Here is a 14,339-nt window from a genome sequence, read left to right on the forward strand (position 1 = left end):
AGCTGAATGCTCAGATCAGAAAGAAGTTTCACAGAATGCTTCTGTGTAGTTTATATTTGAATATATTCCTTTTTCCACTACTACACTCTTAGCGCTCCAAATGTCCAGTTGCATTTTCTACAGAAAGAGTGTTCAGATCTGCTCAATCAAAAGTATGGTTTAACTCTGTTAGCTGAATGCACAGATCAGAAAGAAGTTTCACCGAATGATTCTGTGTAGTTTATATTTGAAGACATTCCCTTTTCCACTATTACCCTCTTAGCGCTCCGAATCTCCACTTGCATTTTCTACAAAAAGAGTGTTTCATAACTGCTCAATCAAAAATATGTTTTATCTCTGTTAACTGAATTTACAGATCAGAAATAAGTTTCACAGAATGCATCTGTGTAGTTTTTATTTGAAGATATTCTTTTTCCCAATGTAGGCCTCTTAGCGCTTAGCATGTCCAATTGCAGTTTCTACAGAAAGAGTGTTTCAGAACGGCTCAATCAAAAGTAAGGTTCAACTCTGTTAGTTGAATGCACAGAACAGAAAGAATTTTCACAGAATGCTACTGTGTAGTTTATATTTGAATGTATTCCTTTTTCCACTATTACCCTCTTAGCGCTCCGAATGTACACTTGCATTTTCTACAGAAAGAGTGTTCAGAACTGCGCAATCAAAACTATGGTTTAACTCTGTTAGCTTAATGAACATATCAGAAATAAGTTTCACACAATGCTTCTGTGTAGTTTTTATTTGAAGATATTATTTTTCCCAATATAGGCCTCTTAGCGCTCAGAATGTACAATTGCAGTTTTAACAGAAAGAGTGTTTCAGAAAGGCTCAATCAAAAGTAAGGTTCAACTCTGTTAGTTGAATGCACAGAACAGAAAGAAGTTTCATACAATGCTTCTGTGTAGTTTATATTTGAACATATTCTTTTTTCCACTATTACCCACTTAGCGCTACGAATGTCCAGTTGCATTTTCTACAGACAGAGTGTTTCAAAACTGCTCAATCAAAAGTATGGTTTAACTCTGTTAGCTGAATGCTCAGATGAGAAAGAAGTTTCACAGAATGCTTCTGTGTAGTTTATATTTGAATATATTTCTTTTTCCACTACTACTCTCTTAGCGCTCCAAATGTCCAGTTGCATTTTCTACAGAAAGAGTGTTCAGATCTGCTCAATCAAAAGTATGGTTTAACACTGTTAGCTGAATTCACAGATCAGAAAGAAGTTTCACAGAATGATTCTGTGTAGTTTATATTTGGAGACATTCCTTTTTCCACTATTACCCTCTTAGCGCTCCGAATCTCCACTTGCATTTTCTACAGAAAGAGTGTTTCAGAACGGCTCAATCAAAACTAAGGTTCAACTCTTTTAGTTGAACAAACAGAACAGAAAGGAGTTTCACACAATTCTTCTGTGTAGTTTTTATTTGTAGACATTCTTTTTCCCAATATAGGCCTCTTAGCGCTCAGAATGTCCAATTGCAGTTTCTACAGAAAGTGTGTTTCAGAACGGCTCAATCAAAAGTAAGGTTCAACTCTGTTAGTTGAATGAACAGAACAGAAAGAAGTTTCATACAATGCTTCTGTGTAGTTTATATTTGAACATATTCTTTTTTCCACTATTACCCACTTAGCGCTATGAATGTCCAGTTGCATTTTCTACAGACAGACTGTTTCAAAACTGCTCAATCAAAAGTATGGTTTAACTCTGTTAGCTGAATGCTCAGATCAGAAAGAAGTTTCACAGAATGCTTCTGTGTAGTTTATATTTGAATATATTCCTTTTTCCACTACTACGCTCTTAGCGCTCCAAATGTCCAGTTGCATTTTCTACAGAAAGAGTGTTCAGATCTGCTCAATCAAAAGTATGGTTTAACTCTGTTAGCTGAATGCACAGATCAGAAAGAAGTTTCACCGAATGATTCTGTGTAGTTTATATTTGAAGACATTCCTTTTTCCACTATTACCTTCTTAGCGCTCCGAATCTCCACTTGCATTTTCTACAAAAAGAGTGTTTCATAACTGCTCAATCAAAAATATGTTTTATCTCTGTTAACTGAATTTACAGATCAGAAATAAGTTTCACAGAATGCATCTGTGTAGTTTTTATTTGAAGATATTCTTTTTCCCAATGTAGGCCTCTTAGCGCTTAGCATGTCCAATTGCAGTTTCTACAGAAAGAGTGTTTCAGAACGGCTCAATCAAAAGTAAGGTTCAACTCTGTTAGTTGAATGCACAGAACAGAAAGAATTTTCACAGAATGCTACTGTGTAGTTTATATTTGAATATATTCCTTTTTCCACTATTACCCTCTTAGCGCTCCGAATGTCCACTTGCATTTTCTACAGAAAGAGTGTTCAGAACTGCGCAATCAAAAGTATGGTTTAACTCTGTTAGCTTAATGAACATATCAGAAATAAGTTTCACACAATGCTTCTGTGTAGTTTTTATTTGAAGATATTATTTTTCCCAATATAGGCCTCTTAGCGCTCAGAATGTCCAATTGCAGTTTCTACAGAAAGAGTGTTTCAGAAAGGCTCAATCAAATTAAGGTTCAACTCTGTTAGTTGAATGCACAGAACAGAAAGAAGTTTCATACAATGCTTCTGTGTAGTTTATATTTGAACATATTATTTTTTCCACTATTACCCACTTAGCGCTACGAATGTCCAGTTGCATTTTCTACAGACAGAGTGTTTCAAAACTGCTCAATCAAAAGTATGGTTTAACTCTGTTAGCTGAATGCTCAGATCAGAAAGAAGTTTCACAGAATGCTTCTGTGTAGTTTATATTTGAATATATTCCTTTTTCCACTACTACTCTCTTAGCGCTCCAAATGTCCAGTTGCATTTTTTACAGAAAGAGTGTTCAGATCTGCTCAATCAAAAGTATGGTTTAACTCTGTTAGCTGAATGCACAGATCAGAAAGAAGTTTCACAGAATGATTCTGTGTAGTTTATATTTGGAGACATTCCTTTTTCCACTATTACCCTCTTAGCGCTCCGAATCTCCACTTGCATTTTCTACAGAAAGAGTGTTTCAGAACGGCTCAATCAAAACTAAGTTTCAACTCTTTTAGTTGAACAAACAGAACAGAAAGAAGTTTCACACAATTCCTCTGTGTAGTTTTTATTTGTAGATATTCTTTTTCCCAATATAGGCCTCTTAACGCTCAGAATGTCCAATTGCAGTTTCTACAGAAAGAGTGTTTCAGAACGGCTCAATCAAAAGTAAGGTTCAACTCTGTTAGTTGAATGCACAGAACAGAAAGAAGTTTCATACAATGCTTCTGTGTAGTTTATATTTGAACATATTCTTTTTTCCACTATTACCCACTTAGCGCTACGAATGTCCAGTTGCATTTTCTACAGACAGAGTGTTTCAAAACTGCTCAATCAAAAGTATGGTTTAACTCTGTTAGCTGAATGCTCAGATCAGAAAGAACTTTCACAGAATGCTTCTGTGTAGTTTATATTTGAATATATTCCTTTTTCCACTACTACTCTCTTAGCGCTCCAAATGTCCAGTTGCATTTTCTACAGAAAGAGTGTTCAGATCTTCTCAATCAAAAGTATGGTTTAACTCTGTTAGCTGAATGCACAGATCAGAAAGAAGTTTCACAGAATGATTCTGTGTAGTTTATATTTGGAGACATTCCTTTTTCCACTATTACCCTCTTAGCGCTCCGAATCTCCACTTGCATTTTCTACAGAAAGAGTGTTTCAGAACGGCTCAATCAAAACTAAGGTTCAACTCTTTTAGTTGAACAAACAGAACAGAAAGAAGTTTCACACAATTCTTCTGTGTAGTTTTTATTTGTAGACATTCTTTTTCCCAATATAGGCTTCTTAGCGCTCAGAATGTCCAATTGCAGTTTCTACAGAAAGAGTGTTTCAGAACGGCTCAATCAAAAGTAAGGTTCAACTCTGTTAGTTGAATGCACAGAACAGAAAGAAGTTTCATACAATGCTTCTGTGTAGTTTATATTTGAACATATTCTTTTTTCCACTATTACCCACTTAGCGCTACGAATGTCCAGTTGCATTTTCTACAGACAGAGTGTTTCCAAACTGCTCAATCAAAAGTATGGTTTAACTCTGTTAGCTGAATGCTCAGATCAGAAAGAAGTTTCACAGAATGCTTCTGTGTAGTTTATATTTGAATATATTCCTTTTTCCACTACTACGCTCTTAGCGCTCCAAATGTCCAGTTGCATTTTCTACAGAAAGAGTGTTCAGATCTGCTCAATCAAAAGTATGGTTTAACTCTGTTAGCTGAATGCACAGATCAGAAAGAAGTTTCACCGAATGATTCTGTGTAGTTTATATTTGAAGACATTCCTCTTTCCACTATTACCCTCTTAGCGCTCCGAATCTCCACTTGCATTTTCTACAAAAAGAGTGTTTCATAACTGCTCAATCAAAAATATGTTTTATCTCTGTTAACTGAATTTACAGATCAGAAATAAGTTTCACAGAATGCATCTGTGTAGTTTTTATTTGAAGATATTCTTTTTCCCAATGTAGGCCTCTTAGCGCTTAGCATGTCCAATTGCAGTTCCTACAGAAAGAGTGTTTCAGAACGGCTCAATCAAAAGTAAGGTTCAACTCTGTTAGTTGAATGCACAGAACAGAAAGAAGTTTCATACAATGATTCTGTGTAGTTTATATTTGAACATATTCTTTTTTCCAGTATTACCCACTTAGCGCTACGAATGTCCAGTTGCATTTTCTACAGACAGAGTGTTTCAAAACTGCTCAATCAAAAGTATGGTTTAACTCTGTTAGCTGAATGCTCAGATCAGAAAGAAGTTTCACAGAATGCTTCTGTGTAGTTTATATTTGAATATATTCCTTTTTCCACTACTACGCTCTTAGCGCTCCAAATGTCCAGTTGCATTTTCTACAGAAAGAGTGTTCAGATCTGCTCAATCAAAAGTATGGTTTAACTATGTTAGCTGAATGCACAGATCAGAAAGAATTTTCACGGAATGATTCTGTGTAGTTTATATTTGAAGACATTCCTTTTTCCACTATTACCCTCTTAGCGCTCCGAATCTCCACTTGCATTTTCTACAAAAAGAGTGTTTCATAACTGCTCAATCAAAAATATGTTTTATCTCTGTTAACTGAATTTACAGATCAGAAATAAGTTTCACAGAATGCATCTGTGTAGTTGTTATTTGAAGATATTCTTTTTCCCAATGTAGGCCTCTTAGCGCTTAGCATGTCCAATTGCAGTTTCTACAGAAAGAGTGTTTCAGAACTTCTCAATCAAAAGTAAGGTTCAACTCTGTTAGTTGAATGCACAGAACAGAAAGAATTTTCACAGAATGCTACTGTGTAGTTTATATTTGAATATATTCCTTTTTCCACTATTACCCTCTTAGCGCTCATATTGTCCACTAGCATTTTCTACAGAAAGAGTGTTCAGAACTGCGCAATCAAAAGTATGGTTTAACTCTGTTAGCTTAATGAATATATCAGAAATAAGTTTCACACAATGCTTCTGTGTAGTTTTTATTTGAAGATATTATATTTCCCAATATAGGCTTCTTAGCGCTCAGAATGTCCAATTGCAGTTTCTACAGAAAGAGTGTTTCAGAAAGGCTCAATCAAAAGTAAGGTTCAACTCTGTTAGTTGAATGCACAGAACAGAAAGAAGTTTCATACAATGCTTCTGTGTAGTTTATATTTGAACATATTCTTTTTTCCACTATTACCCACTTAGCACTACGAATGTCCAGTTGCATTTTCTACAGACAGAGTGTTTCGAAACTGCTCAATCAAAAGTATGGTTTAACTCTGTTAGCTGAATGCTCAGATCAGAAAGAAGTTGCACAGAATGCTTCTGTGTAGTTTATATTTGAATATATTCCTTCTTCCACTACTACTCTCTTAGCGCTCCAAATATCCAGGTGCATTTTCTACAGAAAGAGTGTTCAGATCTGCTCAATCAAAAGTATGGTTTAACTCTGTTAGCTGAATGCACAGATCAGAAAGAAGTTTCACAGAATGATTCTGTGTAGTTTATATTTGGAGACATTCCTTTTCCACTATTACCCTCTTAGCGCTCCGAATCTCCACTTGCATTTTCTACAGAAAGAGTGTTTCAGAACGGCTCAATTAAAACTAAGGTTCAACTCTTTTAGTTGAACAAACAGAACAGAAAGAAGTTTCACACAATTCTTCTGTGTAGTTTTTATTTGTAGACATTCTTTTTCCCAATATAGGCCTCTTAGCGCTCAGAATGTCCAATTGCAGTTTCTACAGAAAGAGTGTTTCAGAAAGGCTCAATCAAAAGTAAGGTTCAACTGTGTTACTTGAATGCACAGAACAGAAAGAAGTTTCATACAATGCTTCTGTGTAGTTTATATTTGAACATATTCTTTTTTCCACTATTACCCACTTAGTGCTACGAATGTCCAGTTGCATTTTCTACAGACAGAGTGTTTCAAAACTGCTCAATCAAAAGTATGGTTTAACTCTGTTAGCTGAATGCTCAGATCAGAGAGAAGTTTCACAGAATGCTTCTGTGTAGTTTATATTTGAATATATTCCTTTTTCCACTACTACGCTCTTAGCGCTCCAAATGTCCAGTTGCATTTTCTACAGAAAGAGTGTTCAGATCTGCTCAATCAAAAGTATGGTTTATCTCTGTTAGCTGAATGCACAGATCAGAAAGAAGTTTCACCGAATGATTCTGTGTAGTTTATATTTGAAGACATTCCTCTTTCCACTATTACCCTCTTAGCGCTCCGAATCTCCACTTGCATTTTCTACAAAAAGAGTGTTTCATAACTGCTCAATCAAAAATATGTTTTATCTCTGTTAACTGAATTTACAGATCAGAAATAAGTTTCACAGAATGCATCTGTGTAGTTTTCATTTGAAGATATTCTTTTTCCCAATGTAGGCCTCTTAGCGCTTAGCATGTCCAATTGCAGTTTCTACAGAAAGAGTGTTTCAGAACGGCTCAATCAAAAGTAAGGTTCAACTCTGTTAGTTGAATGCACAGAACAGAAAGAAGTTTCATACAATGCTTCTGTGTAGTTTATATTTGAACATATTCTTTTTTCCACTATTACCCACTTAGCGCTACGAATGTCCAGTTGCATTTTCTACAGACAGAGTGTTTCCAAACTGCTCAATCAAAAGTATGGTTTAACTCTGTTAGCTGAATGCTCAGATCAGAAAGAAGTTTCACAGAATGCTTCTGTGTAGTTTATATTTGAATATATTCCTTTTTCCACTACTACGCTCTTAGCGCTCCAAATGTCCAGTTGCATTTTCTACAGAAAGAGTGTTCAGATCTGCTCAATCAAAAGTATGGTTTAACTCTGTTAGCTGAATGCACAGATCAGAAAGAAGTTTCACCGAATGATTCTGTGTAGTTTATATTTGAAGACATTCCTCTTTCCACTATTACCCTCTTAGCGGTCCGAATCTCCACTTGCATTTTCTACAAAAAGAGTGTTTCATAACTGCTCAATCAAAAATATGTTTTATCTCTGTTAACTGAATTTACAGATCAGAAATAAGTTTCACAGAATGCATCTGTGTAGTTTTTATTTGAAGATATTCTTTTTCCCAATGTAGGCCTCTTAGCGCTTAGCATGTCCAATTGCAGTTCCTACAGAAAGAGTGTTTCAGAACGGCTCAATCAAAAGTAAGGTTCAACTCTGTTAGTTGAATGCACAGAACAGAAAGAAGTTTCATACAATGATTCTGTGTAGTTTATATTTGAACATATTCTTTTTTCCAGTATTACCCACTTAGCGCTACGAATGTCCAGTTGCATTTTCTACAGACAGAGTGTTTCAAAACTGCTCAATCAAAAGTATGGTTTAACTCTGTTAGCTGAATGCTCAGATCAGAAAGAAGTTTCACAGAATGCTTCTGTGTAGTTTATATTTGAATATATTCCTTTTTCCACTACTACGCTCTTAGCGCTCCAAATGTCCAGTTGCATTTTCTACAGAAAGAGTGTTCAGATCTGCTCAATCAAAAGTATGGTTTAACTATGTTAGCTGAATGCACAGATCAGAAAGAATTTTCACGGAATGATTCTGTGTAGTTTATATTTGAAGACATTCCTTTTTCCACTATTACCCTCTTAGCGCTCCGAATCTCCACTTGCATTTTCTACAAAAAGAGTGTTTCATAACTGCTCAATCAAAAATATGTTTTATCTCTGTTAACTGAATTTACAGATCAGAAATAAGTTTCACAGAATGCATCTGTGTAGTTGTTATTTGAAGATATTCTTTTTCCCAATGTAGGCCTCTTAGCGCTTAGCATGTCCAATTGCAGTTTCTACAGAAAGAGTGTTTCAGAACTTCTCAATCAAAAGTAAGGTTCAACTCTGTTAGTTGAATGCACAGAACAGAAAGAATTTTCACAGAATGCTACTGTGTAGTTTATATTTGAATATATTCCTTTTTCCACTATTACCCTCTTAGCGCTCATATTGTCCACTAGCATTTTCTACAGAAAGAGTGTTCAGAACTGCGCAATCAAAAGTATGGTTTAACTCTGTTAGCTTAATGAATATATCAGAAATAAGTTTCACACAATGCTTCTGTGTAGTTTTTATTTGAAGATATTATATTTCCCAATATAGGCTTCTTAGCGCTCAGAATGTCCAATTGCAGTTTCTACAGAAAGAGTGTTTCAGAAAGGCTCAATCAAAAGTAAGGTTCAACTCTGTTAGTTGAATGCACAGAACAGAAAGAAGTTTCATACAATGCTTCTGTGTAGTTTATATTTGAACATATTCTTTTTTCCACTATTACCCACTTAGCACTACGAATGTCCAGTTGCATTTTCTACAGACAGAGTGTTTCAAAACTGCTCAATCAAAAGTATGGTTTAACTCTGTTAGCTGAATGCTCAGATCAGAAAGAAGTTTCACAGAATGCTTCTGTGTAGTTTATATTTGAATATATTCCTTCTTCCACTACTACTCTCTTAGCGCTCCAAATATCCAGGTGCATTTTCTACAGAAAGAGTGTTCAGATCTGCTCAATCAAAAGTATGGTTTAACTCTGTTAGCTGAATGCACAGATCAGAAAGAAGTTTCACAGAATGATTCTGTGTAGTTTATATTTGGAGACATTCCTTTTCCACTATTACCCTCTTAGCGCTCCGAATCTCCACTTGCATTTTCTACAGAAAGAGTGTTTCAGAACGGCTCAATTAAAACTAAGGTTCAACTCTTTTAGTTGAACAAACAGAACAGAAAGAAGTTTCACACAATTCTTCTGTGTAGTTTTTATTTGTAGACATTCTTTTTCCCAATATAGGCCTCTTAGCGCTCAGAATGTCCAATTGCAGTTTCTACAGAAAGAGTGTTTCAGAAAGGCTCAATCAAAAGTAAGGTTCAACTGTGTTACTTGAATGCACAGAACAGAAAGAAGTTTCATACAATGCTTCTGTGTAGTTTATATTTGAACATATTCTTTTTTCCACTATTACCCACTTAGTGCTACGAATGTCCAGTTGCATTTTCTACAGACAGAGTGTTTCAAAACTGCTCAATCAAAAGTATGGTTTAACTCTGTTAGCTGAATGCTCAGATCAGAGAGAAGTTTCACAGAATGCTTCTGTGTAGTTTATATTTGAATATATTCCTTTTTCCACTACTACGCTCTTAGCGCTCCAAATGTCCAGTTGCATTTTCTACAGAAAGAGTGTTCAGATCTGCTCAATCAAAAGTATGGTTTAACTCTGTTAGCTGAATGCACAGATCAGAAAGAAGTTTCACCGAATGATTCTGTGTAGTTTATATTTGAAGACATTCCTCTTTCCACTATTACCCTCTTAGCGCTCCGAATCTCCACTTGCATTTTCTACAAAAAGAGTGTTTCATAACTGCTCAATCAAAAATATGTTTTATCTCTGTTAACTGAATTTACAGATCAGAAATAAGTTTCACAGAATGCATCTGTGTAGTTTTCATTTGAAGATATTCTTTTTCCCAATGTAGGCCTCTTAGCGCTTAGCATGTCCAATTGCAGTTTCTACAGAAAGAGTGTTTCAGAACGGCTCAATCAAAAGTAAGGTTCAACTCTGTTAGTTGAAAGCACAGAACAGAAAGGATTTTCACAGAATGCTACTGTGTAGTTTATATTTGAATATATTCCTTTTTCCACTATTACCCTCTTAGCGCTCCGAATGTCCACTTGCATTTTCTACAGAAAGAGTGTTCAGAACTGCGCAATGAAAAGTATGGTTTAACTCTGTTAGCTTAATGAACATATCAGAAATAAGTATCACACAATGCTTCTGTGTAGTTTTTATTTGAAGATATTATTTTTCCCAATATAGGCCTCTTAGCGCTCAGAATGTCCAATTGCAGTTTCTACAGAAAGAGTGTTTCAGAAAGGCTCAATCAAAAGTAAGGTTCAACTCTGTTAGTTGAATGCACAGAACAGAAAGAAGTTTCATACAAGGTTTCTGTGTAGTTTATATTTGAACATATTCTTTTTTCCAGTATTACCCACTTAGCGCTATGAATGTCCAGTTGCATTTTCTACAGACAGAGTGTTTCAAAACTGCTCAATCAAAAGTATGGTTTAACTCTGTTAGCTGAATGCTCAGATCAGAAAGAAGTTTCACAGAATGCTTCTGTGTAGTTTATATTTGAATATATTCCTTTTTCCACTACTACGCTCTTAGCGCTCAAAATGTCCAGTTGCATTTTCTACAGAAAGAGTGTTCAGATCTGCTCAATCAAAAGTATGGTTTAACTATGTTAGCTGAATGCACAGATCAGAAAGAAGTTTCACGGAATGATTCTGTGTAGTTTATATTTGAAGACATTCCTTTTTCCACTATTACCCTCTTAGCGCTCCGAATCTCCACTTTCATTTTCTACAAAAAGAGTGTTTCATAACTGCTCAATCAAAAATATGTTTTATCTCTGTTAACTGAATTTAAACATCAGAAATAAGTTTCACAGAATGCATCTGTGTAGTTTTTATTTGAAGATATTATTTTTCCCAATGTAGGCCTCTTAGCGCTTAGCATGTCCAATTGCAGTTTCTACAGAAAGAGTGTTTCAGAACTTCTCAATCAAAAGTAAGGTTCATCTCTGTTAGTTGAATGCACAGAACAGAAAGAATTTTCACAGAATGCTACTGTGTAGTTTATATTTGAATATATTCCTTTTTCCACTATTACCCTCTTAGCGCTCCTATTGTCCACTAGCATTTTCTACAGAAAGAGTGTTCAGAACTGCGCAATCAAAAGTATGGTTTAACTCTGTTAGCTTAATGAACATATCAGTAATAAGTTTCACACAATGCTTCTGTGTAGTTTTTATTTGAAGATATTATTTTTCCCAATATAGGCCTCTTAGAGCTCAGAATGTCCAATTGCAGTTTCTACAGAAAGAGTGTTTCAGAAAGGCTCAATCAAAAGTAAGGTTCAACTCTGTTAGTTGAATGCACAGAACAGAAAGAAGTTTCATACAATGCTTCTGTGTAGTTTATATTTGAACATATTTTTTTTCCACTATTACCCACTTAGCGCTACGAATGTCCAGTTGCATTTTCTACAGACTGAGTGTTTCAAAACTGCTCAATCAAAAGTATGGTTTAACTCTGTTAGCTGAATGCTCAGATCAGAAAGAAGTTTCACAGAATGCTTCTGTGTAGTTTATATTTGAATATATTCCTTTTTCCACTACTACGCTCTTAGCGCTCCAAATGTCCAGTTGCATTTTCTACAGAAAGAGTGTTCAGATCTGCTCAATCAAAAGTATGGTTTAACTCTGTTAGCTGAATGCACAGATCAGAAAGAAGTTTCACAGAATGATTCTGTGTAGTTTATATTTGGAGACATTCCTTTTCCACTATTACCCTCTTATCGCTCCGAATCTCCACTTGCATTTTCTACAGAAAGAGTGTTTCAGAACGGCTCAATTAAAACTAAGGTTCAACACTTTTAGTTGAACAAACAGAACAGAAAGAAGTTTCACACAATTCTTCTGTGTAGTTTTTATTTGTAGACATTCTTTTTCCCAATATAGGCCTCTTAGCGCTCAGAATGTCCAATTGCAGTTTCTACAGAAAGAGTGTTTCAGAAAGGCTCAATCAAAAGTAAGGTTCAACTGTGTTACTTGAATGCACAGAACAGAAAGAAGTTTCATACAATGCTTCTGTGTAGTTTATATTTGAACATATTCTTTTTTCCACTATTACCCACTTAGTGCTACGAATGTCCAGTTGCATTTTCTACAGACAGAGTGTTTCAAAACTGCTCAATCAAAAGTATGGTTTAACTCTGTTAGCTGAATGCTCAGATCAGAAAGAAGTTTCACAGAATGCTTCTGTGTAGTTTATATTTGAATATAATCCTTTTTCCACTACTACGCTCTTAGCGCTCCAAATGTCCAGTTGCATTTTCTATAGAAAGAGTGTTCAGATCTGCTCAATCAAAAGTATGGTTTAACTCTGTTAGCTGCATGCACAGATCAGAAAGAAGTTTCACCGAATGATTCTGTGTAGTTTATATTTGAAGACATTCCTTTTTCCACTATTACCCTCTTAGCGCTCCGAATCTCCACTTGCATTTTCTACAAAAACAGTGTTTCATAACTGCTCAATCAAAAATATGTTTTATCTCTGTTAACTGAATTTACAGATCAGAAATAAGTTTCACAGAATGCATCTGTGTAGTTTTTATTTGAAGATATTCTTTTTCCCAATATAGGCCTCTTAGCGCTTTGCATGTCCAATTGCAGTTTTTACAGAAAGAGTGTTTCAGAACGGCTCACTCAAAAGTAAGGTTCAAGTCTGTTAGTTGAATGCACAGAACAGAAAATATTTTCACAGAATGCTACTGTGTAATTTATATTTGAATATATTCCTTTTTCCACTATTACCCCCTTAGCGCTCCGAATGTCCATTTGCATTTTCTACAGAAAGAGTGATCAGAACTGCGCAATCAAAAGTATGGTTTAACTCTGTTAGCTTAATGAACATATCAGTAATAAGTTTCACACAATGCTTCTGTGTAGTTTTTATTTGAAGATATTATTTTTCCCAATATAGGCCTCTTAGCGCTCAGAATGTCCAACTGCAGTTTCTACAGAAAGAGTGTTTCAGAAAGGCTCAATCAAAAGTAAGGTTCAACTCTGTTAGTTGAATGCACAGAACAGAAAGAAGTTTCATACAATGCTTCTGTGTAGTTTATATTTGAACATATTCTTTTTTCCACTATTACCCACTTAGCGCTACGAATGTCCAGTTGCATTTTCTACAGACAGAGTGTTTCAAAACTGCTCAATCAAAAGTATGGTTTAACTCTGTTAGCTGAATGCTCAGATCAGAAAGAAGTTTCACAGAATGCTTCTGTGTAGTTTATATTTGAATATATTCCTTTTTCCACTACTACGCTCTTAGCGCTCCAAATGTCCAGTTGCATTTTCTACAGAAAGAGTGTTCAGATCTGCTCAATCAAAAGTATGTTTTAACTCTGTTAGCTGAATGCACAGATCAGAAAGAAGTTTCACAGAATGATTCAGTGTAGTTTATAGTTGGAGACATTCCTTTTCCACTATTACCCTCTTAGCGCTCCGAATCTCCACTTGCATTTTCTACAGAAAGAGTGTTTCAGAACGGCTCAATTAAAACTAAGGTTCAACTCTTTTAGTTGAACAAACAGAACAGAAAGAAGTTTCACACAATTCTTCTGTGTAGTTTTTATTTGTAGACATTATTTTTCCCAATATAGGCCTCTTAGCGCTCCAAATGTCCAGTTACATTTTCTACAGAAAGAGTGTTTCAGAACGGCTCAATCAAAAGTAAGATTCAAATCTGTTAGTTGAATGCACAGAACATAAAGAAGTTTCATACAATGCCTCTGTGTAGTTTATATTAGAATATATTCTTTTTTCCACTATTACCCACTTAGCGCTACGAATGTCCAGTTGCATTTTCTACAGACAGAGTGTTTCAAAACTGCTCAATCAAAAGTATGGTTTAAATCTGTTAGCTGAATGCTCAGATCAGAAAGAAGTTTCACAGAATGCTTCTGTGTAGTTTATATTTGAATATATTCCTTTTTCCACTACTACGCTGTTAGCGCTCCGAATGTCCAGTTGCATTTTCTAGAGACAGAGTGTTCAGATCTGCTCAATCAAAAGTATGGTTTAACTCGGTTAGCTGAATGCACAGATCAGAAAGAAGTTTCACCGAATGATTCTGTGTAGTTAATATTTGAAGACATTCCTTTTTCCACTATTACCCTCTTAGCGCTCCGAATCTCCACTTGCATTTTCTACAAAAAGAGTGTTTCATAACTGCTCAATCAAAAATATGTTTTATCTCTGTTAACTGA

The sequence above is a fragment of the Symphalangus syndactylus genome, chromosome 12 (assembly GCF_028878055.3).
Source record: "Symphalangus syndactylus isolate Jambi chromosome 12, NHGRI_mSymSyn1-v2.1_pri, whole genome shotgun sequence".
NCBI lineage: Eukaryota > Metazoa > Chordata > Mammalia > Primates > Hylobatidae > Symphalangus > Symphalangus syndactylus.